At 33.5% G+C, this 25,000-nt stretch overlaps 2 pseudogenes; one reads left to right on the top strand and one right to left on the bottom strand.

The window, feature by feature from the left end:
- The first annotated feature begins 117 nt into the window (after window positions 1-117).
- Window positions 118-25,000, top strand: part of LOC128180749 (uncharacterized) — a 38,864-nt pseudogene continuing 13,981 nt past the window's right edge.
- LOC128180748 (putative glycerol kinase 5) lies at window positions 9,423-12,104 on the bottom strand (annotated as a pseudogene).

Consider the following 25,000-nt stretch of genomic DNA (forward strand, 5'->3'; position numbering starts at 1 on the left):
TATGTATACTTAATCTTACTGATATCTTGGCCTACTTTCAGTTTAACAAGTCAAAACCTATGACAAAAAAGGTTAATAAAATTGATTAAATTCTCTGATTACTTCTTATTTATAGATCCTTGCTTCCTGAATTTGAGGACGAGGGGAAAATTCAACTTAATAGGTAAAGCATGCAGATAAAGTCTGCAGGTAGCAATGAGAACAGTGTCACTGCAGGTGATAAATCATAATTAAGAGTAAAATGTCACTGCCTCTGCGCTTGTAGCTGTACGACAAATTACTTATACTCTGTCCCAGGATATTTATGCATTGTTTTTTTTTAGATTATTCAATATTCACAAATATCTGGGGATCAAACGATGGTCATTTTATTTTAAATCCTAAAATTTTTCTTTTAAACGCCTAGCTTTGATATACATCAAAAACATATTTTTTAAAGCTTATAAAAGCAAGCTACATGAAGGTACCGGCTGATAACGTTGAAAAAATGTGCAAGTGTTCCAAGTAACTTCCGAAAAAATTATTTCAAAAGCATACCTGTTAACCTTCCCGCATTGCGCGGGAGACTCCCGCAAAACGGCCTAATATTCTAAGATCTCCCGCCTCCAACCTATCTCCTGTGCGGGAGACAAATTTCTCCCGCAATCGTATTTGTCTTCCCCATACACCCCCCCCCCCCCCAATTCTTAATCTTTACATGCAAACTTTAACAACCTTTGCGGGGTTTTCTCTGATTTTGAGCTCAAAAAGCTTGAATATATCAAAATCCATCCAAGTATTGTCTACCGTGATCATAGTATGACATGTTATAGCCAAGTTTACTTTTTACGATTACTTTCGGTTTTGACTTATATCAGTTACGTATTTAGTTATGCATAGGCCTTACAAAAAAAAAATAAGTGAAAGCCTAAAACATCTTGATTTTACTCTGTAACACCAAAGAAAACAATAACTGCCAGTGGTGTCACTTAACAGGTGCACAGGTAAAGCACCCAAGCCAAGTGCAGTGAGGCATGACTAATTCTGTCTGGCCAGCACGGTCGGTAAAAATCAAAGTGAGTTTGGAACACTGAGTGTTTATGCAAGCTACCGATAAAAGCATTTCACAAGAGTTTTTAAAGTTTATAGTACCGGTACTATGAATTACAGGGATGCTATAGACATTACAACAGAGATCATTTTTAAATGATACTGGAGAAATACATGTTGCTTTGTGAATTAAAAATCTATCCTATATATAAGGCAACAAATAATTTTAATGAATATTATTTACTGGTATTTTCTTAACTGGGTTTCACTGCAAATTCAAAATATGCAAAATAAATTTTCTGTGTTTACCCTTGGCTAGATGTCAGCATCCAGTGATGGTTCAATACTGAACAATAAGAAGATTTGATATAAAAAGTGGCACTATTGACTTCTTGTATTGTACCATGCAAACAAAATAATAGTTTTCTGAACATGTACAGCAACACAAGTTGTAATTGCACATTGGTGGTCATAGAAATAATCAAATTTAAAATGATTGCAAATGCATTAATAACAATGGTAAAATAAGGTATCTAACAGTATTTTTAATATATATTTGCATTTCACGTGAAAAAAGGTCGTTTACGCAAAATCTCCCCCTTAGCCAAGTTGGTAACGGGGAGATTTTCCCACATAGCAGCTTTGGAAGGTTAACAGGTATGCAAAAGATTTCAATTTTCCAGTAATTATCTCTTTGAGGATTTAAATTTTGTTCGTGTGGACTTACTCAGTAAAATAGAAAAGGTGTCAATGAAAAAATCTTGGACTTTATTCCTTTTATTTTTTGAAATATTGTATAGTATATATATATATATATATGTAATGATGGTGTTATTGTAGATAGAAACAACAACTCCAACGTAGGGTTCTCTATTATGACTTTATATTATATCATAAGCTCTGAAATATTTAACAATACATGTATCACAATAAGTAATTTATCAATATCACATCATCATAAAAATAAAATAGATCACACATAATATATCATTGCATTGTTTAAGAATCAAAACATCCGTTTCATGATTTTGCCAAGCACAGTTTACAAGCAAGAGTTATTCCCCTTATCACAGTGCTAACTGATATATAAAGAGTTAAATAATATTTATCCTGTGTAATTAATAATTTAGATAGTTATTAATGTTTAATAAATAAAACATATTAAACTTAACTTAGGCAATAAGTATCAAATCTGATATTTATATATATGCATACCTATGTGTGACACAAAGCCTAATTGATCTGCATCTGCATGATCCTTCTATATTCTTCAGGTATGGAATCTATATACATATAGCAATACTCTTAAAACTACATTTAGGTTATCTAGCTTAAGATAGTTAAAATATCTATAATGAGTGTTGCTCAAACACTAAGTTTTCACTCATGATAATTTACATTTAAATAGATTTACATTTCACTATATATCATTTACTTATCTAGCAAATATGATATACTTTATTAATAAGCAGTAATCTTAATAGCATAAAATATAAAACAATTACTTACAGTCTATAGATTTCTTCTTGGTCTTAAGATAAATACATCTGGTCGGTATGAAGATCAGATCAAAAAGGACAAAGCAAAGAGAGGGAATTTAAAGGACCAATGAAATGGAGAATTCAAAAATAGAATTGACTATGTGATATATAATTAACTAAAACAGGTTTACACTGACCATAATGACCATTGTGATGTCATACTATATAAATAACTATGTAGCTATTTACATACTGTTAGGTTGTACATAAAGTTGTTTATATTGACAACTTTTATAGTAAATACTGTAAACTTATAATTTATAGAACTATCAATTAATAATTTCATATTTCATGATAATGAAATTATGACTTAATTAATATGAAATATCACCCTATCATATATATATATATATATATATATATATATATATATATATATATATATATATATATATATATATATATATATATATATGCAAACATTAATACTTTAAATTCTAAACAGCAAGTTTAAATCCCTAGTATGTATTATTTGCAAAGAAATAAACTTTTCTATTAATCAGAGCTACAAGTAACAGTTTAAAGTAGAAAAAGACAGTGTTTTATCCTGTAATTAAAATCAATGATATCCATTATATATTTCAGAGTTTTTCCTGCATCATACATAACAGACTTGACCATGGACCCTCGACACAGAGCCCAGGATGTGGTGCGTTGTGATGTGTGTGATACTCCTGTCCCCCCACTACACTGTGACTTCTGTCAGACCAATCTCTGTAAAGCTTGTGTCGGGGAGCATATGCTGGATTTTTCCAAAAAACATCAGGTAGTACCTTTTCAAGACCGGGGATCTACTCCTTATTATCCTAATTGCTCGGAACATGTCAAAGAACTGTGTAAAGTTTATTGTGAACAATGTGACGTTTCCGTTTGTATTTATTGTCTTTCAACTCAAAATCACCAAAACCATAACTTGGTAGACATTTTGAGCATCATTGAAAGAAAAATGAAGCATTTACAAAGAGATTTGGAAGAATTAGAAAAATTTATTCATCCTAAATACAAAGAGATTGTAAACACCATCCCACTTCAGAAAGCTGATTTTAAAAAAAACTCACAGAAATTGACAACAGCAATTGACAAACAAGGAGAAGTCTGGCACAAAGAAATAGACACCATTATCACAAACCTGAAATCTAACGTAGAGGAAATGGAATCCAAACACCTGGTCTTCCTGAATAAACAGGAAAATGAAATCACACGCACTATTTCTGAAATCACACAGAGCATTGCTGATCTGAAGAAGTTACTGGACTCCAATGATGTCAGCCTTGTCTCTGCCTACAGCTCAAGAATTGATGAATTCAGAAGATTGCCTCCTAAACTTAAAGTTTCTCTACCAAACTTCACCCCTAAGAAAATTAACATAGAACAACTTGACAAACAGTTTGGTTTGCTGTCATCATTATCCATTACAACAGAGGAACATGGTTACACATTGGAAACCTCAGAAGCTGGATCCTCTCCTCTCAAACCACTGCTTGATGAGCCACGGATCATCTCCACCATACAGACACAGGATAAATACTTGAAAAGTGTAACTTGTTACAGTGATGAAGAAATCTGGATGTGTCACATTAACCAAATAATGAACCTCTACAATCTGAGAGGGAAACTAGTGGAGTCCATCCAAACCAAGTCAGGGAACTATCCACGGGACATAGCAGTAACGAGTGGGGATCTAGTTTATACTGATTACCATGATAGAACTGTGAACATAGTGAATAATACACAGAAACAGACAGTGATCAGACTACGGGGATGGAAACCTCGCGGTGTCTGTAGTACCTCCTCTGGTGACCTCCTGGTTGTCATGGTCAGTGATGATGATAAACAATCCAAAGTTGTGTGTTACTCTGGCTCCACAGAGAAACAAAGTATTCAGTACGATGACAAAGGACAACCTCTCTATTCATCTGATATCACTAAATACATCAGTGAGAACAGGAACCTAGATATCTGTGTGTCAGACAATAGAGCCCGTGCAGTAGTGGTAGTCAATCAGGCCGGGAAACTCCAGTTTACCTACACTGGTCATCCCTCTACTACCAAGAGATCATTTGATCCATACGGCATCACAACAGACAGCCAGGGTCGGATCCTGACAGCAGACTGTACCTATAACAACCATCGTATCCACATCCTGGATCAGGACGGACAGTTCCTCCGCTACATTGACAACTGTCATTTACAGAAACCATGGGGTTTATGTGTGGACACCAGAGACAACCTCTTTGTGGCTGAGTATGACACAGGTAAAGTGAAGAAAATCCAATATTACAAGTATTAAACAAAGTGTGTCTTACTCTGTTAATATAGCCAACACAAACACATGTTTTTGCATCTGTGTGAATTACAATTTCTCTTCATTCCATATATTTTCATGTTTAATGTAATGTCAAATCAAACAGTATGCACATCTGAATTAATTGATATTGATTGTATATGCATTTATGTTAACTGTTGTATGTAAACCAAATAATTGTATCAAAACATTCCACTTGTAAAAATACGTATACTGATATTATTTTATCCCATGTACAAAGTGTTGATATCTGTGTGTGTAACAAAGTGACTGAATGAACTACAACTTGAAATACAAGTCATGTAAACAAACTGTCTGATTGTCTGTGTTGGATATATTACCGGTACATGTCAACAATGTTCATTGACATGATACCAAAAATTTATCTATGTATATAGTAGTGTTTGTAACTTTTCACAACTTAATCTGATGAGAATGTGGACCAGGCATTACTCTTGGTGAAATATCTACAGGTAGTTTACTGGCTGTGGATGTATAAAATATCAGAATAATCACTGTATTCATGTAGTACGTGTGATTTTAGACAGGGGATATCTCTATAATGTCATACTATGTTTGATACCAATTGTTTATTTTTAATCAATGTAAATATATAACCACATATGTGACTCATGTATGTTTACGCAATGTGCTGATAAGATAATCATAATAAATTTATGTCAAATCAAGTGATTGTTGTATTTGGATTTAATATATAGATCTACATATTCCTGGTTTAAAAATAAAAAACATGTACCAATCTAAATAAAATCATATCTTTGATCTATTCCAATTAGATCACTACACAAATCGCTACACAATGTGTAAGTAAATGTATTTTATATGCATTTGTAATTTTGGGTATATTTTTGGAAAGGGGGGGGGGGGGTTCCATATAAGGAGATACATGTGCCTTATGTTGTTATTTTTAAAATTTACTATATGTGTTAAAATTCACAGAAACAATATTTCATATAAATTTAAATCTTTTATTGGCGCAAACAAATATAACATTATATTAAATAATTCATTATATTAAAATTATTAACAACTGGTTGATATCTTATACAGAAAAAGAAATGTTTTAAATTTGTTCTCAGGCACCTCGCAACAGGTAAAATGACACCACCTGGTTAATTTGATTGCCATATTAAGAGGGGAATTACTCAGTTTTTCGAGTTTAAGTTAGAACTATAAAAATAAGTGGCTCCCCTTGGAAAATCTTACAATATAATATATTTGCTAGACATATTACCGTATTTGGAAATTTTTGGCCTAAAGAATCTAAAGATATATTATACTTTTGGGCTTTATTATAAGGGAAAATTCAAATATTTAAAAACTTTAACAGTACTTAAGGATCCTTGACACCCCATGACTTCTACTTTTTATGACAATACGTCACAACATTGCAATTTTAACGAACTGTGAAAGATTTTATATCGATATTTAATTTTTATCTCTGTGGCGCAATGGGTGAAGCTTCAGTCTACCAACCGCAGGTCCCGAGTTCAAAAACTCCAAGGGCTTTTTTTCATGAAGAGCATATCTTTCAGTAATTTAGAAGAATGGGCTAGCTTGCATGCAGAACTATTCTCAGTTGTGTGGAGGACCCTTAAGGCTCAGGTTTATTTGTCCATATGCATCATCCAAACGAGCTTGATATGAAGTTAGAACCATGCAATAATAATTCAGATTATTTAGCGATTACAGGGCACCTCAAAAACTTTACTTAGGACATTGACGCCAACAGAAGGGGCACTGCTGGAGCTATTCCCTTCTTCACGTGGTAAGCTGAAATTTTGGTGTAAAAATCCCCGTACTTGACAACTACAGTTTGTATGTGAAAAGTATTTAATAGATAAAAACTGTGAAATTCATAATTTCTTTAAAAATTTAATGAATAAAAATATTACTGCTGTATGCAGATGTCAACAAACATATTATATAATGTGATGAATAGTTTTAAAATGGGATCAATGACTAAATAATCTCTCTCTCTCTCTCATTGCATGAGTATTTTCAAAGAAAAAAATTCATGATTATTAATAAAAAATACTTTAAATCACTAAGATATTCAGTAAGTTAATAGAGAGTTCAATACTACATATACTAAGTTGATGTCGCAGGAAATCCATATGGCACATTTTGAAGGAGAAACAACTCTGTGTTCTTAAATAAGCACTTTTGTAGCAATGGCTGCAAGGATAAAAGTATATGAAATGCCCTTGGCATTAATGTATTGATGACCTTAAAAATATATATATATGAACCAAAATCTAATATTTCAGTCTCGTCAAAGAGTATAAAAACCATCAATATCAAAAAGTACTAATGCTATGCATGCACACTTCATTGGTTAATATCCTAATGTACTGAACATGATCAACATCTCTGGTGAACATCAGGCTTGGGGTAATGCTAAATGTAATGGTAATGCATTGCAATGCATTACATATTTTCAAAGTAATGCTAGTAATGTGTAATGCCACAATTTTAGCATTACAAGTAATGGTAATGTAATGCATTACTTCCAAAAATCTAGTGTAATGCTGGCATTACATGGCATTACTTTGCATTACTATGCTTTTCTATGCATGTTTATTTGTAAAATCGTGATGAATTGAATAACTGAAACTGCATTTGATTAAAAATTGTTTTTAAAGAAGAAAAATAATTCTTGAGATAAAAATATTTTAGTTGTGTGATTAAGCATGTTAAAAAAAATTAAAAACCATTCTTAAATTGTCAATATAATTGGTTATATCAACACAATTTAATAACATTTTAAGAGTGTCTTATTAAGAATTTTAAATCATTTGAAAAATATACTCCGATTAGTTGTCCATTCAATGAATTCTTTACTGTGAAGAATGGGTCAACAGTACACAGTGTTGTTCTAAGTATCAAAACATTCTATTGTTTAAAGAGGTGCTAAACACCCCAATCACCACCCTTCTATTGGCTGTACGTGTTCCATTAGAATGGAGAACAGACATACACCCTTAAAAGCAAAAATGAATGCACTAAAAAGAATGCACTGTCCAACCATGATCTCTTGAAGCTTAAAAATTACTTTCAGTATTAAACCCATTTGAAAATAATTTCTCTCTCTCTCTCTCTCTCTCTCTCTCTCTCTCTCTTTCTGTTGTATACATGTATTTAAAGAACAATAGTTTGAACTGATAGAAAATACAAGATTCATGCATGTATTTTTTTCTATTATTACCTGAACACTTATATACATGTATCTTAGATTTTCACATCCGACAGGATGCAGTTGAAAGATTAAACCTGTGAAACTTTGATCACGTAGTGCAACAGCAATCTTGTATAAATCATTAAAGCAATTTGATCTGTATTTTTTAAAATTTATTTTGCTGCAAAAACCTGCTAGTATAATAAGGCTGCATGTAACTTAAACTTGTAAGATAAATAATTAAGATTTGGAGAGATCATTAATTTTTGTGAGGAGATATAGCAGGTCAATTTTTGTATAGGACGACAATAATTTATTTTTGCTTCAAGTTAGGCTTCTAAACGGCTTTTTCCACAAAAATAAGGCTAGCAGAAATTTAAGAACTATGTACTTTTGTCATTTTAGAAGAAAATAACATTTTCGTAACGAAAAAATTCAGCATGAAAATTGCAGCTCATATTGCTTTAAATTTGAACCCTATCGGATATAGTGAACATGAACCTATAAATATGTTTACACATGTTTTATTTATGAAACATTTACAAAAACTCTTTATTTAGCTTTTAAATTACTCTTTTAAAACTTATTGACTTTTCACAAAGTAATGGTAATGCTAATGCATTACTTCTCTCATGTAATGGTAATGTAATTTATTACATACTTAGTAATAAATACAGGTTTTTTGCATATGTGATACAGATGACGTCACAAAATCCGTATCGGCCTCCGGGGCTGATACAGGTTATCAGCCCTCCAGGGCTGCTACGTATCCGTATCACACCCCTTGCGGAACTCCTCTGCCTTTTTTCGCTTCGGTATTTTTGCATGTTTACAGACGAAAAATAAAACATTTTCAGTTACAGTCGACATTTTTAAGTGCAGTTGAAAATTTCAAATGCTAGCAAATGTTTTAAAGCAGTCAACTTTTAAAACCTGATGAAATTCCGGTCTGTAGCTTCATGTTTGTTAAAACAAGAAGAACTAATATTTTTATTAAATACATGTACATGTCCAGACTTTTTTCAAATGATATGAATAATCTAATTGTTCAAGTTGATGGGTTTTCTTTTTAAATTTATTACAAAGTATGTAATAAATATAATAATAGATACCCTTTTCCATATCACAGCTTGTATCAGCCCTCGACCAAGATCAACCCTCGGGCCTTCGGCCCTCGGGCTGATATTGGAGTCTCGGGCTGATACAAGCTGTGATATGGAAAAGGGTATGTATTATTCTCTATGCATTACTTCAAGAAAATTAAGTAATTGTAATGGTAATTTAATGCCCTAATTCATGAAGTAATGGTAATGTAATGCATTACTTTACAATGTAATTCGCCCCAAGCCTGGTGAACATAGAAGTTTTTATTTGATGCTGAGAGTAGGTTTATCTCTGTCAAAATATTGCTTATTAATTAATAAGAATCAGTCACAAAATCGTTGATATCGTAATGTTTTGTACTCTATGGGTCACATGACCTAATAATTTCCTGTCATTAGTTGTACCACTCCCGTGATCTAATGACCGCGTTCTCCCAGTGAACAAATATGTCCTTGTATCGCGACCACACATCTTTCTCCGCTACAAAGACTGTTTCTGACTCACGAATTTCTCTCAATTCTGCCTTGTTTTTCTATACTTCTACAACAAATTGAAATCAGTTGTACTCATAAAATAAAAACAAAGCAATGTCATAAACAAGAGGCCTAATGGTCACATCTCGTACCTGAACAACAGATCTTGTATCTCTTTCAAAATTCATAAATGTGAAACTCTTCTATTTATTGTAAAACTTTTAAAAAATTATTATATGTTACAAGATATGACTATACATAATTTTTTTTTTTATTTGGGAGAATTTCTGGTCCAGTGGTTCTTGAGAAGAATATTTTTTAAGACACACATCCTATTTTCAGTGTGTCATAATTATCTCCCTTTTAAAAAGGGTTTTGCCCTGTATCTGCTCACTTGAGACTTTGCATCATGGTACCTTTCCTGATCAAAATTTTGCCCATTGTCTGTTGTTAGCATCGTCGTCGTCGTCATTGTCATTTTCATCGAACTCCAAAACCACTTTCAACCAAATTCGGCACAAAGCACCATCGGTGATGGGGATTCAAGATTGCTCAAATAAAGAGCCACACCCTCTTAAATTTCATTTTCTTCTCCTAAACCACTGCACAAATTTCAACCAAACTTTGCACAAAGCATTTTTGTAGGAAGGGATTCAAGATTGCTCAAATATTAAAATAACCACACCCTCTTAGATTTCATTTTCTTCTCCTAAACCACTGCACCAATTTCAAGCAAATTTGCACAAACCATTTTTGGAGGAGGGGATTCAATATTGCTCAAATATAGAGCCACACCCTCTTAAATTTCATTTTCCTCTCCTAAACTACCGCGCCAATTTCAACCAAACTTTGCACAAAGCATTTTTGGGAGAGGGGAATCAAGATTGCTCAAATAAAGAGCCACAAGCTCTTCAAAGGGAATATATTTTAGAATTATTGAATTTATTTTTTACATTTTTCAAAAATCTCTTGTCTAAAATTATTTAGCCAGAAAATCTGAAACATTTGATAAAGCATCCACAGGTGGTCTAGATTCAAGTTTGTTCAAATCTGATGATCCCAAAGAGTAGGAAAGGCCATGATTATCGGGTGGATCACATTTTTACATATTTCAGTTCAGGTGAGCCATAACCTTAACATAATTATTTCTAGGTATTCCATTTCAAATAAAGAAATTAATAAATTTATTCACTGGATTTAAATTTTAATAGGACTCCAAAGACATTTAAGTAAGAATTAAATATTTTCTATTGGATGAAAAACACCAACCAATCAAAAAGATGTTATGTTCATCTCACTTTTTTATGAATTCATGCCTTATATAAATGTATTAACTTTAAAATACTGCCCAGTATTAAAAGTGAGATTGTCAACTAAAAAAGAGCTTGTACAAGATTCATGTTCAATTGCATTGTGATGTCATCTTTCTTGCTATTTTGCCATGGCGTTATGGTTTCAACTCCAGATATGCAGCAAAATTTGTCGAATAAAGCTTGTTTGAGGTGCAAAATGTGATATAATTATGTTGCAGGATAAACAAAATACATGTACATGATAACTGTATTGAACTTTAAATGATATTTGGGCTCAGGTCAAAAAGTTGAAGAGGGCTCGGCAAGCCCCGCCCTCTGTCATGTTTTCTTACCCTCCCCCAAATATAACTTATATTTCAAGACAGTAACATGTATTTTATATATACATCACTACAATAAATTATCCAATACCTTTGGCGAGTCCTGCTAGAAATGCCACCCCCAGACTGGTCATGTTAGCTCTTTGTTTGGCACGGTCTATGGTCTGGTTTGTGAAATCAGCGATTAACTGCATAAGGAAATCATTATTGCACACTCCCCCATTGGCTCTACAAAAATTAGATATACCATAGTATTAAATGATAGAAATGTAATTGATGTCTGGTGACAACTTAATGAATGATCATCAGCTATGTTAAAAAAAGATGTTATGAAATACTGTAAATCCTTTATACATGTATTAGGCGAGAACTTAATTCAGCCATCCCACTGTTTTGTATCAAATTGCTAGAATATAAAATCGCAAACACAGAACTTTTCTTCATATTTCTTATAGTTCTCAACTCTCAGAAAACAATGGCTAGATTTTAAAATCCCAAAGGGTGGTTCTCGCGATTTTACGCGGATATTAATTCTCTCATTTAATTAGGAATCTACAGTACATAACTGTAAACCAACTTTAATTCGCGTGTTAATTCAGTGTCAAATGTACGATGACCGTGTTGGTGTAATTGTTACCTGATGTGAGACAGAGGAATCCTGGTCTCAGACAGAATGGTCTCGTACAGGACTTTAACCCGGAACGCCAGGTTCTCTAGGATTGCCCGCACCACATGGGCCTTGGTGGTGGTGGGTTTCAGACCAATTAACGTGGTGGCTGCCTTGTAATGGGGCCTGTAATACAGAGACGACATCTATCATTGATTGGGACCTATAACATACAGAATACCGGTACATATACAGAGTCCATTTACCAATGATGGGGGTCTATATGTTACATATATGTGTTATAAATTCAGGGAATTTAAAACTATATATATAACAAGTTAAATTGTTATATATAGTTTTAAATTCTCTGATTTTAAAAATTTAATGTAACATATAACATACATATTACTGGTACAAATATATTATTGACCCCCTTCTACAACATACAGAGTACATGCATCATTCATGAGGTCCTGTACTACAGAGAAAACACGTAAAATTGATGGTGTAGGGGGCTAAAACTCACAGAATATATGCCACTGCACTGTGCACTGAGAATACGGCTTCATGTACAAATGTATTTACTTTTAAATATATATTAAGATGATTTTACTTCAGGTTGTAAAAAGGCGGAAAATCTATTGACCAGAAAAACAAATTCAAATCAATCAGAAACCTACCTGAAGACCGCTGAATGCCCTACAAAGTACAAACAATCACTGTCTACAAACAGATCACAAATCAATGCCAGGAGTTCAGAATAATCTGAAAAGATTAAAAATGGGAGTATATATTCTGGAAGGTATGACTTCATTCAACAGTTTTAAACACATAATTAATGGCTGAAATATTCCCAAAACAACGCTATTTTTAAAAAGATTGTAAACTTAGTATGTGGTATGCATGCACATACCCCATGATACCCGTCATATGAAAAATCGTCAAACAAGCATGCAATAACTGTACTGTGGTCACCTATAAATTAGACATCTGACACTAAACATTACTATAATTACATTATGTAAAGGACATTATTTTAAAACCGTGGAATTAATTCTTCTTGTACATATATATACATATATAAATTGAATGGCGAAGCATATCTTTATCATTAAACTTGAGATATAATTGGATAAAAACAGATATTACCGGGGTTAAAACATTAAAAGAAGGAAAGGCGTCTTGGACGTCCAATTTTCTTTGACATATTAATGGTATTTAATATTCAGGTGTAGGTGAACACACCTAATCTAAAACACTTTCTGAAAACTGTGTATCAATAACATCCTTATACCGGTAAAACCTGCATAGAAAATATTAAAATGGAAATGTTATACATGTATAGCAAAATACACGTATACCATCAACGAATTCAATCATATGCATTGCATATAATCTCTCTCTCTCTCTATCTCTCTCTATCTCTCTCCCCCTCTCTCTCTCTCTCTCTCTCTCTCTCTCTCTCTCTCTCTCTCTCTCTCTCTCTCTCTCTCTCGCCACGCACATGCGCTCTCTTTCGCAGTATCACCAGATTTTGTAATAAAATAAAAGTTTATGGCATTTGAGATGACCCCATTTACTTATTGGGACAAATAATGATTCTCTTTTTTTAAATATTGAATTGATACAAAAAGAGAAACTTGATCGTAAGAGTACATAAAAAAATATACTATGAGGTAGATAGACATTAAAAAACTAATTAATGTAAGGCCTAGTATCAACTATGCCAGTATAATTTATTGGAATGATTAGTTTTTTAAATATATATTGCAAATACATCTTACGGTGGGAAAAATCAGACTTTAGATTAAATGTACTGGTGTCTAAAGCCAGGTGCGTACATACTAACTTCCCTGACAAACTGGTCCTAAACTCCTCGAGGCTAAATTGACCTGGAACCTAAATCATGCAGGTGTTGCCTTGGAAAGGTTTGTTTGTTTCAAGAACTGAAGAAGTTTTTCAATGATAATGGGTAGGACTTGATATATATGCAACATTAACGATTAGATCTGATTTAATTAAAACTTATCAATCATAGATTTAAAATATATATGTATACTTAATCTTACTGATATCTTGGCCTACTTTCAGTTTAACAAGTCAAAACCTATGACAAAAAAGGTTAATAAAATTGATTAAATTCTCTGATTACTTCTTATTTATAGATCCTTGCCTCCTGAATTTGAGGACGAGGGGAAAATTCAACTTAAGAGGTAAAGCATGCAGATAAAGTCTGCAGGTAGCAATGGGAACAGTGTCACTGCAGGTGACAAATCATAATTAAGAGTAAAATGTCACTGCCTCTGCGCTTATAGCTGTACGACAAATTACTTATACTCTGTCCCAGGATATTTATTCATTGTTTTTTTTAGATTATTCAATATTCACAAATATCTGGGGTTTAAACGATTGTCATTTTATTTTAAATACTAAAATTTTTCTTTTAAACGCCTAGCTTTGATATACATCAAAAACATATTTTTTAAAGCTTATAAAAGCAAGCTACATGAAGGTACCGGCTGATAACGTTGAAAAAATGTGCAAGTGTTCCAAGTAACTTCCGAAAAATTATTTCAAAACTGAAAATATTTCAATTTTCCAGTAATTATCTCTTTGAGGATTTAAATTTTGTTCGTGTGGACTTATTCAGTAAAATAGAAAAGGTGTCAATGAACAAATCTTGGACTTTATTCCTTTTATTTTTTGAAATATTGTATTGCTTTGACAGGTTTATTTGTTTTCGTTAAAAATCATGAAAAATGATGGAATAACCCGGGACTTACTTTAATCATGATAATGTTGGTTCAGGCTGAAATGCATTGTCCATGTACATTGATTTATCTCCAAAATCAAATTATATGTCCAAAGACAAAAATTTGCCTTTCTGACATTGATTATTTTGAATTTTGATTTTTATAAAAATAAAAAAGGTATAAATTTAGGAAACGTTTTTTTGGGGACCTCTTGAGATGTCTTATGAATATATACATTTCCTAAAGCTGCCTTAAAATTGAACTGTTGTATTAAATGTATAATTTTCCTTTACATTGAAAAAGGGTTATTAAAGGTAGACAATACACTCCTCTGACTTGTTGGCCAAATTTAGCAAATGCATGTAGACGTGTAGAATATCTTTAAAATAATTTTTCTAAATAATTGTTTTGAATATCTTTTTAAAAAATGCAAACAATCTGTTATACAAGGTATATTTAGTGTAACTATATTCCAATATCGTGTTTGCAACAAACCACTCCTGCCCCAAAGTTCTATGTTATATGTTAAAATAAGATATATTAAAGGGATACAAGAGCTTTAAAAAAACTATTGTACATGTAAGGAATATTGTACTTGGACCTCTTGGTTGTTTTAAATTTGATGTCAATTTCTCCAGGTGAAGAATTTGAAATATGACATGTCAATTAATAAAAGAATTTTCATTATCATACTATTTTTCATTTATACAATTAAGACCTTTGATAGGTGTACCTGTTTTTAAAAAAGAAAGAAAGTTTTCAATAACCTAGGATAGACTTTTTTGTTGCACATACACATCCGCATGAATACATGTTTATATGTATATAATAATAAAAAAAACTATATATATATACAAATTTACTATGCAAAAATTAATACTTTAAATTCTAAACAGCAAGTTTAAATCCCTAGTATGTATTATTTGCAAAGAAATTAACTTTTCTATTAATCAGAGATACAAGTAACAATTTATAGTAGAAAAAGACAGTGTTTTATCCTGTAATTAAAATTAATGATATCCATTATATATTTCAGAGTTTTTCCTGCATCATACATAACAGATTTAAATGACCATGGACCCTCGACACAGCGCCCAGGATGTGGTGCGTTGTGATGTGTGTGATACTCCTTTCCCCCCACTTCACTGTGACCTCTGTCAGACCAATCTCTGCAAAGCTTGTGTTGGGGAACATATGCTGGATTTTTCCCAAAAACATCAGGTAGTACCTTTTCAAGACCGAGGATCTACTCCAAATTATCCAAATTGCTCGGAACATGTCAAAGAACTGTGTAAAGTTTATTGTGAAAACTGTGACGTTTCCGTTTGTATTTATTGTCTTTCAACTCAAAATCACCAAAACCATAACTTGGTTGACATTTTGAGCATCATTGAAAGAAAAATGAAGCATTTACAAAGAGATTTGGAAGAATTAGAAAAAATTATTCATCCTAAATACAAAGAGATTGTAAACACCATCCCACTTCAGAAAGCTGATCTTAGTAAAAACTCACAGAAATTGACAGCAGCAATTTACAAACAAGGAGAAGTATGGCATAGAGAAATAGATATCATTATCACAAACCTGAAATCGAACGTGGAGGAAATGGAATCAAAACACCTGGTCTTCCTGAATAAACAGGAAAATGAAATCACACGCACTATTTCTGAAATCACACAGAGCATTGCTGATCTGAATAAGTTACTGGACTCCAATGATGTCAGCCGTGTCTCTGCCTACAGATCAAGAATTGATGAATTCAGAAGATTGCCTCCTACACTTAAAGTTTCTCTACCAAACTTTACCCCTCAGAAAATTAACACAGAACAACTTGACAAACAGTTTGGTTTGCTGTCACCATTCTCCATAACAACAGAGGAACATGGTTACACATTGGAAACCTCAGAAGCTAGATCCTCTTCTCTCAAACTGCTGCTTGGTGAGCCACGGATCATCTCCACCATACAGACACAGGATGAATACTTGAAAAGTGTTACTTGTCACAGTGATGAAGAAATCTGGATGTGTCCCAGTAACAAAATAATGAATCTCTACAACCTGCAGGGGAGGCTAGTGAAGTCAGTCCAAACTAAGTCAGGGAATGTTCCACAGGATATAGCAGTGACAAGGAGTGGTGATCTAGTTTATGCTGATTACCATGATAGAACTGTGAACATAGTGAAGAATACACAGATACAGACAGTGATCAGACTACGGGGGTGGAGACCTCGCGGTGTCTGTAGTACCTCCTCTGGTGACCTCCTGGTTGTCATGGACAGTGATGATAATAAACATTCAAAGGTTGTGTGTTTCTCTGGCTCCACAGAGAATCAAAGTATTCAGTACGATGACAAAGGACGAGGTCTCTATTCATCTGGTGGATATAAATACATCAGTGAGAACAGGAACCTAGATATCTGTGTGTCAGACAATGACGCCCGTGCAGTAGTGGTGGTCAATCAGGCCGGGAAACACCGGTTTACCTACACTGGTCGTCCCTCTACTACCAAGGGATCATTCTATCCACTCGGCATCACAACAGACAGCCAGGGTCAGATCCTGACAGCAGACTATTACAACCACCGTATCCACATCCTGGATCAGGACGGACAGTTCCTCCGCTACATTGACAACTGTCATTTACAGTTTCCATGGGGTTTATGTGTGGACACCAGAGACAACATCTTTGTGGCTAAGTACCAAACAGGTAAAGTTAAGGAAATCCAATATTGCAAGTAAACAAACCGTGAGTCTATCATTAGTAACACAAACACATGTTTTCGCAACTAAACTATGTGAATTACAATTATTACTCTTCATTCCATATAGTTTTATGTTTAATGTCAAAACAAACGATATGCACGTCTAAATTAATTGATATCGATTGTATATAAGGAATCATTCTTTGGATATTATGAGGCGATAATTTCGGTCGGGGCTGATCAAATCCGAAGGGCTTTATCATGGATTTGATCATGCCTCGACCGAAATTATCACCTCCAAATATTCAAAGAATGATTCCTTATTACTTATATTAATATAATTTTAAGCCATTGTACGATTAAATATTTAATTATAAATAAGCAAACCCCGCTGGCGCCCCAATTTGACATTTTAGGTTATATAGTACAAAATCGATACGTAGTGTTATCACAGGCAAAGACGCTAGAAAATGTAAATATATGCATTTAAATTTACTGTTGTATTTAAACGAAATTATTGTATGAAAACACGGCACGTCTTTTTACCCCAAGCAACCCCACGGATACCCCAAGGAACCCCAAGGATACCCCAATGACAGAAATGAATAACTATTGATACCCAAGGGGGTTTCATTAGAATGCAAGGGTCACCCCTTACCCTTGGTACCCAAAGGATACCCCAAAGGAACCCCAAAGATACCCTTATAATACAGATTTATAACTCATGATACACCATAGAACCCCAAGGAACCTCAAGGATACCTTAATAATACAAATTTTAAACTCTTGGTACCCCTAGGGACTCATTGGTATTCCCGACACACCTCTAAGAACATCAGGGAACCGAATGATATCCCAAGGAACTCCAAGAATACCCTAACAATACAGAATCATAACTCTTGATACTCCATAGAACCCCAAGGATATTTTAATAGATTGTAATACAGAGGGTTCCACTTAATATGATAGCGGTTAATTGAATAATTCGGTTAATCTGATATAATATCAAAACACCCAACCATTTCTTATATATCCCTTTGTATTGTTCGGTATATCTGATATAATTGTGACCGTGTTATAATGATTTTCCATCCTCTAACACCTGTATATTCCTTTGTTTAATTAGTTGACATCCCTCTTCTGTACACAGTAACTTTTTAGAAATTTAAAACTCTTGATAACCCTGGGGACTCAATGGTATCTCAGACAAAACCCATAGATACCCCAAGGAATTTTAGGGATACCCTTATATCGGTTATATAAATTTCATAACTCTTGATTCCCTATGGAACTCCAAGAATACACTATATCTCTTGATACACTTTTGGTCTCTTTGATATCCCAGACAAATCACTAGGTATCCCAGGGAACCCCATGGGTACCCCAATAAACCTAAGGATACCCTAATAATGCAAATTCATAACACTTGATACCCATAGAACCCCAAGGATACCCTAATACTAATAATACAAATTAAAAATTCTTGATACCCCTGGGGACTCATTGTTATACATGTAACTAACACACCCTATGGACACCTCAAAGAACTCCAAGGATACCCGTATACCAGTAATATAACTTTTGATACCCAAATGAACCCCAAGGATACCCTAATAACACAAGTTTATATTTCTGGATACACCCTCGGGTCTCTTTGATATCCCAGACACCATTAGGTATCACGCTGAGCCCTATGGATACCCCAAGGAACTTAAAGGATAACCTTAAAAGACGGATTCATAAAACTTGATACCCCATAGAACCCAATGGAACCCCAAGGATACCCTAATGATTCAAATTTAAAATTGATACCCCTGGGGACTCATTGGTATCCCAGACACACCTCTAAAAACCCTAGGGAACCCCACAGAAACCCCAAGGAACTCCAAAAGATACCCTAATCATACAAATTGAAAACACTTGATAGGTCATCCCTTGGTATCCCAAGGAACCCCATTGGGAACTCCAATGATACATCCATGCACTTTTGATACCCCGGGGCCCAGGCACTAAATGTATACCATTAACTACTTCATGGAACCCTTACAATACTTTGTGTAATTTGGTCCAATTGGAAACCATACGATATAATATGCTTTGTTTGCATTGTTTTTCAATGCCCATTAGCGACGACTTTATTTCTGGAATAACCTAAGATAAACTCATCTATGGTGACTTATTTTTGCGATCAATCCTAATCTACAAGTTTGTTGTTCTTACACCTATAGGGCAAGGACTGATTCGTAGTAAGAAATATTTGTGACGATGAGCTACCTGTGGACCTCTGTGGACCTCTTGAAAAATTCTCTTTGGTCCAAACTGTGTACTGTTTTGGATTTGAATTCCCCTTGTAATCCAGACAAAAAGTCCATTGGAGCTACCCAAAATTCACGAGGGTTGTCTACCCCCAATATTGGCCAATAAACAAGGAGATGTAGGTGTAGGTAAATTATTGCAACAGTGATGGTGAAGCCATTGTGTCTACATGTAAAGGGTTATGTTGGCCCTTTAATCCCTGTCCAAGAGCTACCACCAATATACAAGGGGTGTCTACTTACAATTAACAGGTATCTTGGTGCCTGTCAAGTGAATTCTGCACCCCTAATGGGTCAATCCATTGTGTTGTACCCATGAAGGGGAGATATCCTCACTCCACACTTCAATGATCATTTCTTGTCTTTTCTCAAAAGTACTCCCAAATAAGGGTAACACCCCCTCTGTCAATAGTAAAACAAGTTTTGGTCTTTGTAACTGAACATCTTTCCCCACTTCGTTTGAAAATTTCACCGAAGAAACGTTGTCATAAGCGTTCATCTAGAATGGTTCACCAGAAGACTTCCTTGCAGTGACATAAAATTAAGTGCCCTATTTTCATGAATTTGATAAAAAAAATTACTGATTCAATTATTGGCTGATCATCAGTTGGTAAGAGACAACAGATTCTGCCGATTACCAGCACTCAATTATGATTTTCAACCGATTTGATAACACTAATTGTTAAATTCATCCAAAGTGAACAGATATTTTAAGTCAGGAGAAACATTATTTTTATCTTACCGGTATGTATTGGGGTATCATAAGAGTTCCTTTGGTTACCCAGATGTTTTTATGATATTTCATTGAGTCATTGGGTATTAATTAGTAATATGTTTTATAGTACAACCATTGATGTGTTTGTTAAATTCTATCATTTTGGTACCCTGCAATTGGGGTTCCTACAGGTATCCTTGGTGTACCAATAGTTGACCTTTGGACTCCAGTGAGTATCCTGGGGTATCAATGGTTTTCAATTTTAATCATTGGGGTATCCTTGGGCTATCAGGAATGACCCTTGGATTTTTAATGACACTGACCTTGGTTATCAAAAGTTATCAACATTTTAATTTACTTTCCATCATTGAGGTATCTATGGGATTCTCAGGGGTATACTTGGGATTCATTCGGATTCTTTGGGGTACCAAAGGGTGACCCTTGGATTCAAATGAGACCCCTCAGGGGCTGGGGTATCACTGGTTATTAATATCTATTATTATGGTTACTTGGGGTTCTTATGAGTATCCTTGGGGTATCATTGGGGTTCTAAAAGGTGACCCTTGGATTCAAATGAGACTGCATGAGTATAAATAGTTATTAATTTCTATCACTGGGGTACCTTGGGGTGAGCCTTCGTTCGAATGAGACCCATGGGGTATCACTGGTTAATAACTATCATTTGGGTTCCATGGGGTTCTTACGGGTATCCTTGGGGTTCCTTGGGGTACCCTTTGGGTACTAAAAGGAGACCCTTACACTCCAGTAAGACCCCTTGGGTATTTATAGTTAATAATTTTTATCCTTGGGGTTCCTTGGGGTTGTTTGGGGTTCCTAACAAACTGGTTGATTGTCTGTGTTGGATATATTACATGTCAACAATGTTCATTGTCATGTTCATATACACTGACTGCGTGTATTTATTATTTCTTTGTTTATATTTTCTTTATCTCTGTAAGATGGAGATATTGGTATTTGGTCTTTACAGAAAGCTGGGCATAGGAATTCAATCTGTACACAAATTCGAAACGTGTGTTATACATGAGCAGAAATTCAATTACATTAACAAAGTATGTGTTGTACCACTATTTAATCAACAGCATTCAAAGTAATAACTCATTGTATTACTAATACATATGTTGGAAATAAGCTTTCGATCTTTCATAGCCAGGTTATCCTGGTATCATATCTATTTATTTCAAACACCATGCCTCTGAAATTGTTTAAGGAATCATTCTATGAGTAGTATGAGCTAGTTGATAATTTCAGTCGGGCGTAATCAAATCCAATAAAGCCCGAAGGATATTATGATAGATTTGATCATGCCCCGACCAAAATTATCCCCTCAATCATAATATTCAAAGAATGATTTCTTATTAGTATTACGTATATTTATATTGTTTTAAGCCATTGTACGATTAAATATTTAACTATAAATGAGCAAACCCCACTGGCGCCTCAATTACACGTCATTTGAAGTTATGGCCGGGTTTTATATAGGGATGTCAATTTTACTCGGTTGGCTTAGTCGAATAATCAGAGCCATTCTTCGAGCGATAGTCCAGTACTCGTTGATTTATTTGAAATTTTGTGTCCTTTACCAATCAATTAAGGTTTCTCCACCCTCGATGTTTTTATGGTTTAATCTGTGTAATTTTTGTTTAAATTTGATGATTAATATGCAAACAATCAAATTAAAGTTAAATATTGGTATGTTGCAAATATTTTGTTCATGCTGTAGGAGCTAACACAAGTACACTATCAGGACAGTTATAGCAACGACTGCTCTCTTATCAAACATCACATTTATTTTAACTAATTTCGATATAATAAAGCAATTTTTAAAAGAAATTAATCGCAATCCTTTATTTTAAGTATTTTAACATTTTAAGGCCATTTAAAATTGCCAGTATGAAAGCTATCACATTTACAGTGCATTTTGATACGATTTTTCAACCATGAATAAGTACAGTTTAGCAACATAAAACGTCTATAACTTTTGAAATAATGGTTCAAACTCACTGAAAATTGGTACATTTGTAATTCATTATATATCCTATCGAAATCTGCAAAGAAATGTTTACCTTGCCTGGTAAAAAATTATGAATTGTAGTCTCTGTCAAGTTTGCCTATATACGGTTTTATCAGTTTTTCATTGAATTCAGCGATTTCAACTCAAACTACTCTCTATGAATTGTTAAACATTGGTGTCATTTCACTTTACATAGCTTAAAATGTGTTAAACACAAGTATAAATCAAGAAATATTGGCAAAACTATGCACCACATAACACTATTATTATAACCGATAACGGTAAAATATTCCGGATTGCTCACAATGACGTCACACGACAATCGAAGGACCTTAAATAGTACAATACAAAAACATAATAATATGCACTAGATGTATTTGATTTCAAATAAATTAAAAAGTATTTTATGTAAATATCCATTAGCAATTGTCTTAGCCTTTTTCTTTTTCTTGTGATGCTTACACATAATTGAGCTCCATGTTATCTTAGTCAAATCAAATGTGGCCTGTTTCTTGTTAAAAGTCATTGTCCCATGCCGTGCCAAATCAACAATTTAAGGTAATTATCCATACGTCACAAAACAACGTCTGACGTAATTCACGCGTTATTACGTCTTATCCGTGCCCGATCTAATTGAGACCTTACGTTAAAAGGTGTATTTCAAAACAAAGAAATCAAGCTGACATAGAAATTGATTCAAAACAAATATATCAAAAATCCTAACAACTGCAATCAATTAGGCATACCGGGGTATTCATCAGCGAAATAACATGACTGGGTTGTGTCGATTGCGTACTCGTTTTGAAAATATAATGTTAGACCGCTTACTTTTGTCCTGCATAAACATCAATCCGTTATAAGGTTGAATTTAATCCAATTCTTTGAACATAAATCCCCGAAAGTTTATAAACATCGAAAATGAAATGCTGACCGAGTTTATATTCCAGTGCGTAAGGGAGATAAATACACAAGGGGAATTAAATTGACCTATAACACGTAATCATCTTTATCCAATTCGCTTAGCAATGAGCATAGATTTATTTCCACAAAAAAAATGTCTTTAGAATTAAAATCATGCGCTGAAGAGAAGTTATTTCATTATAAGAACAGTCTTTAAATCCAGTAAAAAAGGTATGAATAGAGGTTTTGTCTTGAAGGCATATATCAGGTAGTTAGCATTATCCACGAATTTGACTGCAATTTCTAAATACCGATCTCGATCCGTAATACTTGACGATATTCAAAGAAACCATCTTTTGCGATTTAAATAATACAGATTAATCAACAGTTTGTTTAAATCATGTTTTCTATTTAACAATAATCAAAACATATTTTTTTTAGAGTTATGAAATAATAAACCTATGCACAGTTTTATTTTTACGGATATTTTTTCAAAATATATATTTTAATGATTTTACCAAAAATATGCCAATTGTGATCCTGAAAAGGCCGGTGTCTTGGGTAATTTTATTTTCAATTGATTAAGGGCGTTAAGGTGTAAATAATATCAAAATTTTAGAGAATTCTGTACGTAAATAAAATTATAAGAGCTTAAATTCTCTTTGAAAATTTATTCATTTTAACTAATTTGTATGCAGATTTATCAATTTTTTGATAAATTAGCAAGTGTAACATAAAATTTTTGTTTTGAAATAATAATTCCTTTATTTTACATGGGATATAAGTCAAAAAATGATTTTGTGGAAGTCAAATTTCAGGCTTAGGTTTATATTCTTTATGTATGAGAAAAGCGCCATTTTCCGCAATCGGTTCTATTTTTAGCAACCGTCCTAGCTTTTATAATACCGATGGACCAGCCAACAGGTTAAAATTTGATAAGAACATATCCTCAGATACACGTTTGAAAAATATGAAAAAATTCTGTACGCATTTTATTTATCTAGTGGGGTATGGACCATTGATTATTAATTGAAAACAAACGCCTTGAGATGATTTGATTAAATGTTTGATTTATACAAACATCTAATCCAATATATAGCTGTTTAGAAGAACAATAAATGATCTCTTCAAGTACATGTTTGCATAAGTACAATGTACTTCTATTCAAAACAATAATTTGATCTACAATTCAAAACAGATCAATTTTTAGCCACTTAAAAATATACCAGGGACACCCTTTCGATGGCACAGATTGTAACATTCATATGATAAAAAATACCAAAAATAGAAAGCTCTTATTTCTATTCGAGGCCCAAAAATTGCCACGTAAAGAAAAAAAAATTTTTCAATTTTTCTTCTTCAATCTATAACAAGTAATTGACTAGGAAAATTTAAGTCGATGATCACCGTGACCGAGCGATAGTCGAGTGCTCGAGTACTTGTTGACATCCTTAGTTTTATAGTACAAAATTGAGACGTAGTGTTATCACAGGCAAAGACCCTGGAAAATGTAAATATAATCAATTAGTTTTGAAGAATAGTCTGTACAATATGTATGTTTCATATAGTAATCATTACGTACGATGACATAATACCACAATTTATCTATCTTTGTACATAGTGATGTTTGTAACTTTTCACATCTTCAATCTATAATGAGGTTTGTCAATGTAGGACAGGCATTGCTCTCGG

The sequence above is a fragment of the Crassostrea angulata genome, chromosome 4 (assembly GCF_025612915.1).
Source record: "Crassostrea angulata isolate pt1a10 chromosome 4, ASM2561291v2, whole genome shotgun sequence".
NCBI lineage: Eukaryota > Metazoa > Mollusca > Bivalvia > Ostreida > Ostreidae > Magallana > Magallana angulata.